This window comes from Ictalurus furcatus, chromosome 22 (assembly GCF_023375685.1).
Source record: "Ictalurus furcatus strain D&B chromosome 22, Billie_1.0, whole genome shotgun sequence".
In the NCBI taxonomy this organism is placed as follows: Eukaryota; Metazoa; Chordata; class Actinopteri; order Siluriformes; family Ictaluridae; genus Ictalurus; species Ictalurus furcatus.
The window spans coordinates 21,266-36,282 of record NC_071276.1 but is presented as its reverse complement, the minus strand read 5'-3'; the positions used below and the strand labels follow the sequence as shown (position 1 = coordinate 36,282).

At 43.8% G+C, this 15,017-nt stretch overlaps 1 long non-coding RNA gene across 1 annotated transcript; it reads left to right on the top strand.

The window, feature by feature from the left end:
* The first annotated feature begins 22 nt into the window (after window positions 1-22).
* On the top strand, window positions 23-3,250 carry LOC128625678 (uncharacterized). Its single transcript, XR_008388979.1, has 2 exons — window positions 23-2,366; window positions 3,040-3,250. It is a non-coding gene; the product is annotated as an uncharacterized LOC128625678 (long non-coding RNA).
* The last annotated feature ends 11,767 nt before the right edge of the window (window positions 3,251-15,017 follow it).

Genomic DNA, 15,017 nt, shown 5'->3' with positions numbered 1-15,017 from the left:
TTATACCGTGGTCAGTGTGAATACTGGATTCTGATTGGCTGGAAGTGTGCATTATAACTGTTTATTGCACAGGTAGTTCCACTCAGTTTGATCACCGTGATCATTTCTAAATCTAAACCTTAACACACTACTGTATCTGTGTGTCTGATTTATATCAGGCAAAATTCCAGATCTAACGACCTAACTAATAGTAAGTAACGGTTATTTTAAACTTCTAATCAAAGTTTGCGCTTCTAAACCAATAACCAATAACAGCTTTACTGTTATTAATTGTGGAAAGACCATGGTATAGGCGGGGTAATCCATGGCTAGGTGTGCATTAAACGATTTGAACGAGTGGTTCTTTTCCTCCACATCATGAATTAAAATCGTTTAATGCACATCTAGCCATGGATTACCCCTTACATATCATCTGAGAGAGACAGCTAATTCTGTATGTAAACAGAAATACTTACCAATCACGACCTCTCCGAGTTGGAGAGCGGCCAATGAAGTCTTTCCATTGACTCCCCTCCAATTGAGGTTCTTTTCCAGGGAGTTAGCAATCACCCTCTTCAATATGCGCCAGGTGCAGTCGAGCACATCCACCCTGTCAATACGCGCCAACCAGTTTACCTGAAACCGATTTAAAAAACAAAAATTATATACACTGATATAAAAATAAATAATTAATAAGAATGTATTGGCTCGTCAGCTGTGTCAGTGCTTCTCACTACTCCTGCAGTTACCCTGCCCTGTGTGTTTTCCATGTTTTCCTCCTCTACCGAAGATTAGGTCATAACTGTTCCCTCATATCAAAGTGGTGTTGAATGTTGTGCTTTGAGTACGAGTGTGTCACCTTGAGAAAACAGAAACGCTCTCAGTAGCTGTGTAATTGTGCAAGCAATTGTTAACAAAAAAAAAAGAAAAGAAAAACGATGTGATGTCCTTAACCCTGCTACTCTTCTTCCAACAGAGGGAGACGGGGAACCACATGACTGTGTTGTACTGACTAACGAACTCTGCTCTCCTAGAGTCAACCTGAAAGATGTTCTATTGGAAAACTCAGATCTGATCCTCTTTGTGGACGGGTCAGCATCACGTGACCCAGAGACAGGTAAAAATCGTGTGGGCTATACAGTAGTGACCGTCAGGAAGTCTCCCCTCAAACCTTTCAGCCCGGGCAGCTGAATTACACATCCTCATAGAAGCATGTAAGTATGCTAAGGGGCAATCTGTATCAATTTACACAGACAGTAGGTATACCTGTGGTGTAGTGCATGATTTTGGGACAATTTGGAAACATAGGAACTTCCTGATGAGGTCAGGAACACATATAGCCCACCACAAGCTAGTCTCTGAGTTGTTGGATGCTGTCCTGCTCCACAAGACTATTGCAGTATGCAAATGTGATGCACACACTAACAAATTAGACCCTGTTTTCCTAGGAAACGCTCGAGCAGACAGTGCAGCAAAGCAAGCAGCTGCATCTATGGTCCCAAAACTCAAAAGAAAATAATCACTCCTTCTTTACAGCTTTCAGACCTCCACGGGCTACAGACAAGGAAAAGGCTGTGTGACGCAAAGCAGGCTGCACGGTTGTTGACGGAGTTTGGCAATGCCCCCATTGCTGTCCTTGTCTTCAAAGTTGGGGGAATGATAGCTGCGAAAAGCATTGGTTTGTCTAATTACTCTAGAAAAAAATTTGTTTATGCTGTTTGCACAACTCATAACGTGGGTTGAGGTTTGAAGGTAGAGAAGGCCACGTCCCTACGTGTATCTCCAGTGATCATGGCACACCTTTTGTGAGTCATGCCCTTAAGTAGGTGGATGAATATTTGGGTATTGGCTTAAAGCAGCACTGTGCATATCATCCAGCTAGTGGTGGGGTGGTAGAGCGAAAATGGGACACTAAAAAACAGACTGCGCAAATGCTGTTCTGAAACAGGCTTAGGATGGGCTCAACCCCTTTGGGATACTGTTTGGGAGACCTCCACACACAGGCATTGGACCTGTGACAGCTCCTCTTCCCGACGCTGCAGCATGTGATGATGTAATGTTAAATTACTGTGCAACCCTGTCCTCTGCTCTGCACTCTATCCACAAGCAGGTAAAGGCAGCATTTCCAGCTCCAGCCACGGGTCCGCTGCATGATCTGAAGCCCGGAGACTGGGTTGTGATCAAAGACTTCCACAGGACCAGGTGGAACAAGCCACACTGGTCTGGGCCATTCTAGATCCTTTTTCGTCACTCACTCTGTGGTAAAGGCCAGCCAGAGAGCCATGTCGATGCACGCCAGCCACTGCAGGAGTGTGCCAGAGCTGAGCACTGAGCTGGAGAGGACGGGACTGCAACAGGAGAGCTAGACCATAATTCTCTATCAAGAGGTGACCTACGCTCACAAGCGACGATCTGCATATACACACCTGCACACACACACGCACTGCACACATATCACTACACCAGTCCCACACAACTCCACGACAGACTGTCTTAAATGGTATGTAGTAGCGTGCTCCATCACTGACGTAAGCGGACAGTTGACAGGACTTCCTCTGCCACACTGGTGGAGGGACTACGACCCTTACCAAGACCAACCTGAGCTGTATCTTAAACCTGACTGGGTACTAGATCCCCCCAGCGACACTGACAATGATGACCCGTTGACATCCATTTCACATCTATTGTAAATATTCCTTTGACCATGACGATTCTCATTTCACCCTAAATGAGCTTCCTTGACCACAGGATATTTTATTTTATATCTGCAAAAACTACCGTAGCTTTTCTATTGTGACTGTGTTATGACGTGCTCAGTAAAACCATAAAAGGATTCTGAAGTGCTGATAAACTCACAGCATAATAATTTCTCTGTTAATTTTAGTTATCATATTTTATGATGATAAAAGGGGGAAAATGTGAGGGAAATGATTCATTTCTTACTTTGTAATAGCTTTGTTCAAGTTCATCAGTGAATAATGCAGCTTGTGGTCATGTCATGGAGATTAGCACAGAACGTTCTTTCCTCTTACATTGACACAAACATGTTATTGTCTTCAGGAATGTCTGAACATCCGCTAATACCTTGAAACCACCAAACTGGCTCAAACCTCCTAGAACTCTCTTTTTGATACTCGCAGATGTCCAGCTCTCCTTATCTTAAAACTTATACAGGGCATGTGAGAGAGGAGTGCTTCAGAGCACTCTCATCTTCTGTCCTGCTTTCTTCTATCCTGTATTCATCCTTCTGTAATAAACCTTTTTCACCTGAGAGGATGAGTCTACTGGTGTTTGTCTAAATAACCACACAATGCTTTCAGAAACACATTGAGAAGTGTAAGTTCTCTTTTTTCACATGGGTACACGTTCAACATACAGCCAAATTTTGATGGCCTCACACTCTTCAAAAGCTCTTCAGTTCAACTTTGGCCTATTCTTGGCATGCTCAAAGGTCTATCTAAAAAAACCTGTTGTCATAAGTTTGTTTTGTGGTGCCACTAAAATCTGTAGGAATATCTCTGTCACTTAGCTAATGAGTTGCAGAGTTTAAGCAGAGGTTTTATTTTTGGTGGCAAGACATTCTTTGTGAAGATTACATCAGTCATGTGTGCTACTCTAGCACAGGCTTTTGATTAAAGTATACAGTCTCACACAGGCTACTATGGCTGTGACAAATGTTAGCATTCGAGTCTTTGCCATCTCTGAGAGACTGAAGGCATTGAAGGTGTTACTTCCAGCAGAGTTTGCCAGGAAGCCTAGGGCTCTCAGTGAGAGACCTTGTTGGAAGTCAACTGAGTTCTGTCAATTGTTGTACATAGGCCCTGTTGTTTTAAAAGGTGTGTTGCAGCACCAGGTTTTTGACAATTTTTTGCCGTTGTCAATTGCCATGAACATTTTGGCAAATTCACAGTATTGTATCGCAATGAATGATTTGATTCACTCCTTTTTGGTTTCATTTGTTGAGCATTATTGCGGTTTGTATGGTACTGAAAAGGTGGTATACAATATTCATGGCTTGATACATCTTGCTGGTGATGTAAAAGTGCATGGTCATTTGGACAGCATATCTGGCTTCCCAAAACTTTCTTGAGGAGCTTAAGCGTGATGAACAGGCCATGGAGACGGTGTTAGGATCAATGTGCAGGAACTTTGATTGGAAATACACAAACAAACAATCCAAATCGGTAAGCAGTGAGACGTAGTTGAGGTGCAGGCAGATTAAGTTCTGTAACCCAAAAGACACTCCAACCAGGCAAACAAAACAAAGTATAATCCAAAAAACAGGCAAAAGTCAAAACATGAAGCAAATATGGCAGGCAATGGAAAACGGCTCGGTAATGCAGATGAACTAACAATACTTCACAAAGGTGAGGTGGAAAGAACATGTTTATGTATGCAGCAAACAGGAAGTGAGTGTGAGGCGCATGTCTGTGTTTAGTATTCAGGTGAGGGCTCCCTCTGGTGGGTGGATAGATGTGGGGCAGCCTCAGTCATTACATTAAACCAGTGGTTCTCAACTAGGGGGGCGCAGAAAGATCGGAAGGGGGCACAAATTGTTTTCAAGAAAAAAACACAGACAGGGCATCATTTGGGTACTCTGTGCATTTTATTGCTTTTCAAATAGAATGTGCATAAATGAAAAACCCCGTGTTCCCTCTCCCTCTGTATTTTCTTTTTGCTGGGGAGAGGCGGAGTTTAGCCTGCCTTTTATCTAGCTGTCAGTGCAGACCAGTGTTGCCAACTTAGTCACTTTTCAGACCCCTTTAGTGACTTTTGTTTTTTCAAAAATAAAAAAAAGCACCTAGCAACAAATCTATCAACTTTTTGGACAAACCTTAGTAACTTTCCAAATATCAGCAGTACTGTCCTGCAAGTGCGAGGTCTTGCTTTCCCGCTGCACTCTCACCTCTCTCTGCATCTGCGTCTGCTCTGTTCAGTAAGAGTCGGAGCGGCACATCTCGGTGATCACATGGCGACTGACATAGACATGAATGTAAAAAGAAGCAAGCGCAGGTGTCACACTGATTGATTTAAAAATGTCATGGATAATGAGACACGCACTTCGTCCCAATTTACACAACTCATATGCGAATGTTTTTAGAACGCAAGACGAATGTAATGCAACATGTTTTACATGTAACATAGTCCATGCTATTACTGTCTAGTTCTCTTGTTCAAAGTAGTTATAGTGTTCAGAAACAAGATCAAATTTCAACAACACCCTTTCCTTATCAATCAAAAAGATAATTCATGTTCCATACCTGTCCGTTATATAGTTTTATAAAAGTCATAAAAGTTATTTAAACAAATCATAAGTTATGAAATCTATCTATCTATCTATCTATCTGTCAAAACAGATTATGGATTAAGTTATAGATAGACTTTATATAGAATAGATCATCATTATACCTGGTCATCTCCAATATGGGGGGGGGGCATGTCACATGATAGGGGAGGCTTGGGGGGGGGGTGGGCTTTAGGTACAAAAGGTTGAGAAACTCTGCATTAAACGAATGGTAAGGAAACCTCACAGTCCACTTGCACACCTTTACAGCTACCAGCAGAACAAGGAATCGCACCTTGTGATGGAGTCAGAAGCCTTAAGTTGTGAGTATCAGTGCACTAGTTTTGGGTCATTCGTGAAGGATTCATTCATTTTGAACTAATCTTTTTTATGACTCGGCGTAAAAAGTCATCATCTCACATCCAAGAGTGATTCGTTCTTTTTTTCTTTTCATTTTTGTGACCACGCATGCGCAACATACTTCGTTCATGAACGAAATGACTCGGGAGGTGAAATAATCAATTCTGTTTCGAAACCCGAGTCCTTACTCCAGTCCTAGTCATTCGTTCTTTTGTTACATGACATGAAATTCGCATATATCCTGTACTGGAGACAGAAATTTGTTCAAAAATCCTAATTTATTTTTTTTTTTAAAAAAACAACGGGTAGTTAGGGTTTATTTTTACCTGTTTGTCTCTGGTCTCAAATCTTAGGTTTTGTATTTCATATATTTATTTCAGCTCAGAATTCACATTGCGGTTATGTTTTGAATTCACACATAATTATGATTTACTCACAGTTTTTTAGCCCATAATAAATCACCTAAAATATTTGTGATGTGATTTCTTTAACTGAAGAGTCACGTGTTATATTTAGCAAAGTACATCATGCAATCAGAATATTTGTCATTTTAATGTGCAGTTATTTAATAATATTGTGTGTCTACACTTTTTGAACACAGCAATGATTATAAACATTATAAACACTGTACACCCTTATATTGTCATTTTATTCTTTGTCACAAACCGGAGTTGGCACAGAAGCAGAAGCGGATGCGTAGTAAAGGGTAGTTCCAAAGACGTAGTCGTAAAACAAGCAAGGGTCAGGCGATCAGACAAACAAAGCACAAGGGGACAGACAGAAAGTGTAGTCGTAAACGGGAAAAGAGGTCGAGATAACAAAGATAGCAAACGAATGTGAAAGGCTTGGAAACGCAGAGAACAAGTCTACTGAACGTTTACTTCACAATGAACATTTGGCGAACGACTCTCTAAATACTAGTGGAGAGAGTGTGTGTGTGATTAATGACAGGTGTGGGAGATTAGAACTCCGGGGATGGTGAGTGCATGCGTGCATGGGGGGTGAGTGTTGCTTCTTGGGAAACTGAGTCCTGGCCGGGTTGAGATATGACAGGACCCCCCCCCCCCCAAGGGCTCACTCCGGGAGCAGAGTTCTTTCTTGGTCTCCCCCGGGGTCGTGGACCCGGGAGATCAGGATGAGTTGCATGAAAATTTCTAATAAGCTGAGGATCCAGTATGTCCTGTTTAGGGACCCAGCATTGTTCTTCTGGTCCGTAGCCCTCCCACTCGACTAAATATTCCAGCTTGCCCCTCCTGTGTCTAGAGCTGATGATCTTCTTGACTAAGTAAGCTGGTTGTCCATCAATCTCCAGAGGAACCGGGGGGGTCTCAGAGGGCACTTCTGTGGCTAAAGGTCCGTTGATAACTGGTTTAAGACGTGATACATGGAAGGAAGGGGCGATGCGGCTGTGTCGTGGTAGTTCTAGACGGTAAGTAACCTCATTGATTCACTTGAGGATCTTGAATGGTCCAGTGTATCTTGGAGTTAGCTTCTTACAACTATGTGGTTGCTTTAAGTCCTTGGTGGACAACCATACTCTATCGCCGGGTTGGTAATTTGGATGTTTACTGCGGTGGCGATCAGCCTTGCGTTTGTACGTGTATGTGGTCTGTCTCAGACGTTGGTGCGTGTCGGCCCAGACTTGTTCACAACGTAGAAACTACTGGTCAACGGCAGGTGATTCTGTGGGGGCCGCATTCCATGGGAATAGTGGGGGTTGGTATCCAAGTACGCATTGGAATGGGGTGAGATTAGTCACAGAATGTTGGAGAGAGTTTTGGGTGTACTCGGCCCATGGTAGAAACTTGCTCCAATCTTCGGGGTTAGCGGCACAGAAAGTTCGGAGGAATCGGCCTAATTCCTGATTTACTCGTTCAACTTGGCCATTGGCTTGTGGGTGATAACCTGAGGTGAGATTCATTGTAACTCCCATCTTCTCCATAAAGCTGGACCATACTCTGGATGTGAATTGAGGACCCCTGTCGCAGACAATCTCCTCTGGAATGCCGAAATATCTGAACACGTGTTGGAAAAGGAGTTCAGCTGTCGTAAAGGCGATGGGCAGGGCGGGTAATGGGATGAAGCGTACTGATTTAGAGAATTGGTCCACTGTGACAAGAACAGTTGTGTTTCCCTGGGATCTTGATAAGTCAGTTACAAAGTCAACAGATATGTGTGACCATGGGCGTTCCGGTACAGGTAGGGGCTTGAGCTTTCCAGCGGGGAGTGTCCGAGGTACCTTACTCTGTGCGCATGATGAACAGGATGCCACCACTCTGTGTATATCTCTCTCCTTGTTGGACCACCAGTACTTTTCCCGTAGGAGATGGTATGTGTGCTGCGCCCCTGGGTGACCTGTACTGATTACTGTGTGGGCCCAGATAACGAGCTCCTGATGGTATTCTTCGGGTACAAATAGTTTGCCTGTGGGACATGTTTTTGGAACTTGTGATTGGGGAATGTCTTCCAATTTTTGATCTAGTTCCCATTCTAGAGCATTGATGATACATGAAGGGTTGATATATTCCTCATGGTCATTCACACGTTCCGTGTGGTCCAGACGAGACAGGGCATCGGCCTTTGTGTTTTTGGATCCTGGTCTATATGATAGGGTGAAGTGGAACCTGGTGAAAAACAGGGACCATCGGGCTTGACGGGGTGTGAGACTCTTGGCAGTGCGTAAATTCTCCAAGTTTTTATGGTCAGTGAAGATGACGAAGGGGTGTGTAGCTCCTTCTAACCAGTGCCGCCACTCTTCAAGGGCTAATTTGACGGCCAAGAGTTCTCGATTGCCCACATCATAATTTCTCTCAGTGGGGGAAAGCTTTCGTGAAAAAGGCTTTGGATGGAGCTTTGGCCTTTCTCCGAAATGCTGGGAGAGTACAGCTCCTACCCTGGTCTCTGACGCGTCGACTTCCACGATGAACGGTCTAGATGGGTCTGGATGCTTGATAATGGGGGCGGTTGTGAAGGCTCTCTTGAGCTGATCCAGGGCTACTTGGGCAGCTGGGTTCCACGGCAGGCGTTTTGGCTTCCCTTTTAATAAGGATGTCAAGGGATTGGCGATGGTACTGAAATTTCGAATGAATCTTCTGTAAAAATTGGCAAAACCCAGAAATCTTTGTAATTCCTTCACCGTTGTGGGTGTGGGCCAGTTCACTACTGCCTTGACCTTTTCTTGATCCATAGAGACCCCTTCGGGGCTAATGATGTATCCCAGGAATGAAATGGTGTGTTTATGAAATTCACATTTTTCGGCTTTGACATACAACTGGTGATGGAGAAATCTTTGTAGAACCTGGCGGACGTGGTGGACATGTTCCTGTTTGGAGTTGGAATATATTAGGATGTCATCGATGTAGGTGATTACATGATGCCCCAGCATGTCCCGTAAGACGTTGTTAATAACACACTAGAATACTGAGGGAGCATTAGAAAGCCCATACGGCATGACCTGATACCATAGTGACCGGACATTGTGCTGAAACCCGTCTTCCATTCATCCCCCTCTCGAATCCGGATCAAGTTATAGGCACTGCGTAAATCCAGCTTAGTGAAGATGGTGGCAGTGCGTAGTTGTTCCAGAGCAACTGGTACCAGAGGCAGTGGGTATCGATACTTGATGCAGCACTGGTTTACCCCTCGATAGTCTATGCATGGTCTCAAACCTCCTCCTTTCTTCTCCACAAAGAAAAACCCTGCTGATGCCGGAGATGTGGATGGTCGTATGTAACCCTGGTTTAATGCTTCTTGAATATATTCTTCCATGGCCTTTTGTTCAGTTAGTGTTAGCGGATATATTCTTCCTCGAGGTGGTGTAGTGCCCGGAAGCAGGTCGATAGCGCAGTCGTAGTGTCGATGAGGTGGTAGCCCGCTAGCCTTCTCTTTACTAAATGCTTCAATGAGGTCGTGGTATTCACTGGGTATTTGAACGGTGTCAGCCCTGTTAGGGCTCTCTATGGATGTGGTACCTAATGTTGTCACAGGGAGTTGAAGGCAGTGGTTGATACAATGCAATGACTAGTGGGTGATCTCCCTTTGAGTCCAAGAAATTTGTGGGTTATGATGTTCGAGCCAGGGAAGACCGAGGACCACTGGATGATGGGCAGATACAATGACATGGAAGATTATCCGTTCTTGATGGAGAGCGCTGTTGCGGAGGTTAATGGGTTCCGTGCAATGGGTAATAAGCCCCTTTCCAATAGGGGCTCCATCAATGGCTTGAACACGGCGGGGTGTGATAAGGGGACGGACGGGGATGTTGTGCTGCTGTATGGTGTCTTGATCGATGAAATTCCTCGCCGCTCCTGAGTCGATCAGCGCTTCTAAAATACAAGATACGCCTGAGTACTCTAATATGACTGGCATTAAAAACACAGATTGAATCGAGTGTTGGACTGTGGAATCCAAACTCACCCCTGGCTGCTGTTGCTTAGCAGCTGCGTTGTCCCATCGGGCGGGGCGTTGCTTGAGTGGGCATTGTTGCACAAAGTGCTTTTCCTCGCCGCAATAAAAACAGCGATGTTCACGGCGCCTTCATTCTCTCTCTTGCATGCTAACCCGTGTCTGAGCCAGCTGCATGGGTTCCATGGGAGACTCCTGCACTGGTACTTCCACCTCGCTTCGTATGGGGCGGCGGCTTCGTAGTAGACGATCCAGGTGAATTGCTAAATCAATCAGCGAGTCGAGTGTTAGCTGATCATCGCGACATGCCAGTTCGGTCACGATGTCGGCATTCAATCCCTGGCGAAACACAGTTTTGAGATCGGGTTGATTCCATCCACTTCTTGCTGCTACAGTGCAAAACTCGAGGGCGTAATCAGCCACGCAGCGTGATCCTTGCTTCAGGGACAATAATTCCTCACCAGTCTCTCTGTTGTCTGGCGAGTGATCAAAGACTGTACGGAATCGCGCTGTCAGTTGATCATACGTGTTTGTGACGTTTCCTCCCTGTTCCCATTCTGCGGTGGCCCAGAGGAGAGCTTTCCCGGTCAAAAGTTCCATGAAATGGATGATCTTACGATTCTCCGTCATGTCTGGGTAGGTTGAGAAGAACAGGGAGCATTGTAGGAGGAAACCCCGGCAGCGTGCCGGTTCTCCGTCGTACTTCTCCGGCGCTGGTGTGGGAGGTAATTGCGTTGTTGCCACCGCAGCAAACGGTGTGGCTTGACTTAGCCTATCTACCTGCTCAGTCAGGTTGGCTAGACGTTGGTCGTGGTCGCTGATCATTCGACCATGTCCCTCGATGGCTTGTGGCCAACGTGGATCCCCCACTGCTTCCATTGGAAGGTGAAATATTCTGTCACGTACCGGAGTTGGCACAGAAGCAGAAGCGGGTGTGTAGTAAAGGGTAGTTCCAAAGACGTAGTCGTAAAACAAGCAAGGGTCAGGCGATCAGACAAACAAAGCACAAGGGGACAGGCAGAAAGCGTAGTCGTAAACGGGAAAAGAGGTCGAGATAACAAAGATAGCAAACGAATGTGAAAGGCTTGGAAACGCAGAGAACAAGTCTACTGAATGTTTACTTCGAAAATGAACATTTGGCGAATGACTCTCTAAATACTAGTGGAGAGAGTGTGTGTGTGATTAGTGACAGGTGTGGGAGATTAGAACTCCGGGGATGGTGAGTGCATGCGTGCATGGGAGGTGAGTGTTGCTTCTTGGGAAACTGAGTCCTGGCCCGGTTGAGATATGACATTGTTCTTTTTTCATCTTCATTACAAAAGAGACTAACTACCGCTCTTAAAGGGAATGAAATTAATTAATATAAAAGTAAGCGAAAGTTAAATGAAACTATAAAGCCACAGAGCCCTATAACCATATAATCACACTATGAGTAAGGGGTAATACACACCCAGCCGGGGATTACTCCACTTATACCATGGTCTTGCCCCAATTAATAAAGTTAAAGCTGTCATTGATTTTGGAAGCGCAAGTTTTGATTAGAAGGATTAAAATAACCATTACTTTTCGTTAGTTAGGTCATTAGATCTGGATTTTTTTTTATCCTTAGTGTGCTAAGATTACATTTATTTGAATGACCTAAAATAAATAGATAAAAATAAACAAAAAACAAACAAAAAAAACCCCTTAACGTTTAAGCTAATATCTTACCTGTTGTCTTGTTCAAGTCTTTAGCAGCTATCAGTGGACCATCATCATCGACCTGCGTGAAGTTGGCCCCCCACCCAACGCAAAATGTCGGCAAAATAGTCTCAATCGTTTGTGCGCCGTTTGTGCCGGTTTGTGCCGTAAAAATTTTTGTTTGTGCTGCTTCAGTTCTGGAGATATTAAAAGAATATTTATAGGTCATTCTGGGGTCACTCAGCCCCCCCACTCGCTCCAAATTCACTCCAAATAGTCTCAATCATTTGTTCTTCATTTGTGCTGGTTTGTGCCGATAAACGCTTTGTTTGTGCTGCTTCGGATTTGGAGATATTAAAAGAAAATTTATAGGTCATTCTGGGGTCACTCAGCCCCCCCCCCACATGCTCCAAATTCACCCCAAATAGTCTCAATCGTTTCTGTTTCGTTTGTGCTGGTTTGTGCTGATAAAAGTTTCGTTTGTGCTGCTTCCGTTTTTAAAATATTACACATTGAATTATGGTGTGGTGATGTCACCAGCCCCCCACATGCTCCAAGTTCACTCCAAATAGGCTCGTTTGTTTGTGCTTCATTTGTGCTGGTTTGTGCCGATAAATGCTTTGTTTGTGCTGCTTTGGATCTGGAGATATTAAAAGAATATTTATAGGTCATTCTGGGGTCACTCAGCCCCCCCACATGCTCCAAATTCACTCCAAATAGTCCCAATTGTTCGTGCTTCGTTTGTGCTGGTTTGTGCAGATAAAAGTTTCACTAGTGCTTCTTCCATTTTTAAAATATTAGACATTAAGTTCTATAAGATTACGTCACCAGCCCCCCCACATGCTCCAAATTCACCCTAAACAGGCTCAATTGTTTGTGCTTCATTCGTGCCGGTTTGTGCCGACTGTCTTTTTTTTTTTAACAATACAGTTGAAGTAACAAGGTAAAATCCAAACGACAAAACAAATCACATTAAATAGTCGCATTCACATTCAGAACACCCTCATATAAGAAGATATGGCCAGACATGCCATTTGGTCTCTGTAGTTTCCTCACCACTGAGCCAGTTGCATCAAAACTCACAGTGGGGTTAGTAGACTTCTTTGATAATGACTTGTACATAAACATTTGTGTTTGACTCCAGTAGTGACAGAAAACTTGTCCAGTCCAATGTCTTTAATGCTACCATTGTGAGGTGCACTATATTTTGTGGCCAAATTAGGAAGATGGTTTGGCTCAGGATCTCCAAAATCCATCAGCTTTGTTGCCTCTGATGCCCTCCATACATGGGGTTCCATTCTACCCTCACACAGTTCTTTGGCTATCTGCACACACAGACATCACATGCTTGGAACAGCCAGTGTGCAGGGAGTCATCAGATTTTTTTAATTAAGCACCATTAATTAATTAATTAAGCACCATTTGGCTGTTCATTTCAGGCTCTCTGTCACATTTTATGTGAATGTGGCCATGACATTCCTTACAGGTTGCCTCTGATTTCTATGAATTTCTCTGTGGCTGATGGATAGACCTTGGCTCTTTTAAAGACAAATGTGCAGGGGCTTTTCGCTTCTTCCCAAATGTGATGATTTATCACGTGTTCAGATGCCAGGCTTCAAAATTGTGTATTCCCTTTTTTGTGTTTTGTGATTTCTGAAATGGAACTTGAAGATCAAAAGTCCAGCAATCTTTTGGTCTGGGGGAAAGGGACCCTGGCTCAAAATCAGTGTCATCACTATTGCCACTTGTTTCAAGATCACGTTGATAAATAAACCCTAAAGCAGTCCAAATGTTGTGTCTGTTCAATTTAACAAAAGTATATAGAGCCTTTGCAGTGATTTTGTTTTCTAGCTGCTCACTAAGCTCTGTCCAGATGCTCTGATTAGGGGTATCTATGTTGCCATTTTGGACTATGGCCTCTTTTGATGAACAGAGGACAGTAAAAACAAATCTACCTGATCTCTCTCAGGTCTGGCCAGCAACCATGCCTGTGGGGGAGGACGACGATACAGATGGCGCCACTGTTAAAACAAAAAGGATAAGGATGACAAAGGGTATTGAACGGAGTGAATCTCGTGCTGAAACCCACTCTGAATCCGCCCCTCCTGAACATATCACAGTGGCAAAATCTGGTAGAGTATCCTCGGACTCCACAGATGATGGGCTTTTAGATATCATTGAGATAATAAACCAAACAGACATATCAACACGGATAGGAAAGCGGTAGATTGGTCCATCAACATTCGCAAACCTATAGTTTTCATGGGGGACTCCAATCTCAGTCGGATCCCTGAAATCAAAAACCCAAACACACAAGTCGACAGCTTTCCGGGGGCCAATTTCCTACACATGGCCAAAATTCTGCAAAAACAAAAAACACATCCACTGGTACATAAGGTAATTCTGTCCGGGGGTTTAAATAACAGGGGTCAACATCCGTATAAAACGGCCATAAAACAACTGCAGTGCCTCTGGAGAACGGCCCAATCGATATTCCCAAATGCCACAATTCACACACCGGTTATTCAATTCTCAGAATCCTTACCTCCACAGGAGCAGCAGAATCTGGAGGTGTTGAATAAATACATTGTGTCACACGGTAGTCCATTGTGGGAATTAAATAGATTGTTTTTCAGGGTCGAGAAAGATCATATCCACTGGACCGCAGAGACGGCACAACGCATGTTTGATGGTTGGCGCGATCAGTTAAACTATTGAAGATGGAGACGTGCAAAAACCAGTCAGAAAACAAAAAAAAAAACTTGGGGATCTTAAGAGGGATGTCCATCTGCACAATAGAAAGTTAAAAATCTTGAATTACTTTGACTTCCAGACACAAACCAATACCACCCCATTTGTAGAAACATCCAAATGGGAACCCCCAATTGCAGCATGTAACATACATATTCAACGACTGATTAAACACAATCACAGAGCCATAGGCTCAAACAGAACCTTTAAGACATTGGACAATTTATCACCCACACAGAAAAGGGCAATCCGTTCACTTAAAAGAAACACTGACATCATCTTAAAACCGGCAGATAAGGGGTCGGGTATTGTCATTTTGGATAAAACTCAATACATGTTCGAGGCTAAAAGACAATTGAATAACACCGACCATTACATCCCTTTGGAACACTCACTACAAACCGAGACTAAATTAATGATACAAAACGTCTTGAACGGGTTGCATCAAGAAAAATACATCAATCTGAAACAGAAACATTATTTAATGGGTCCAGATGTTCCCAGGCCTAGACTATTCTACCTATTACCGAAAATACATGCTGCACCAGAAACATGGACC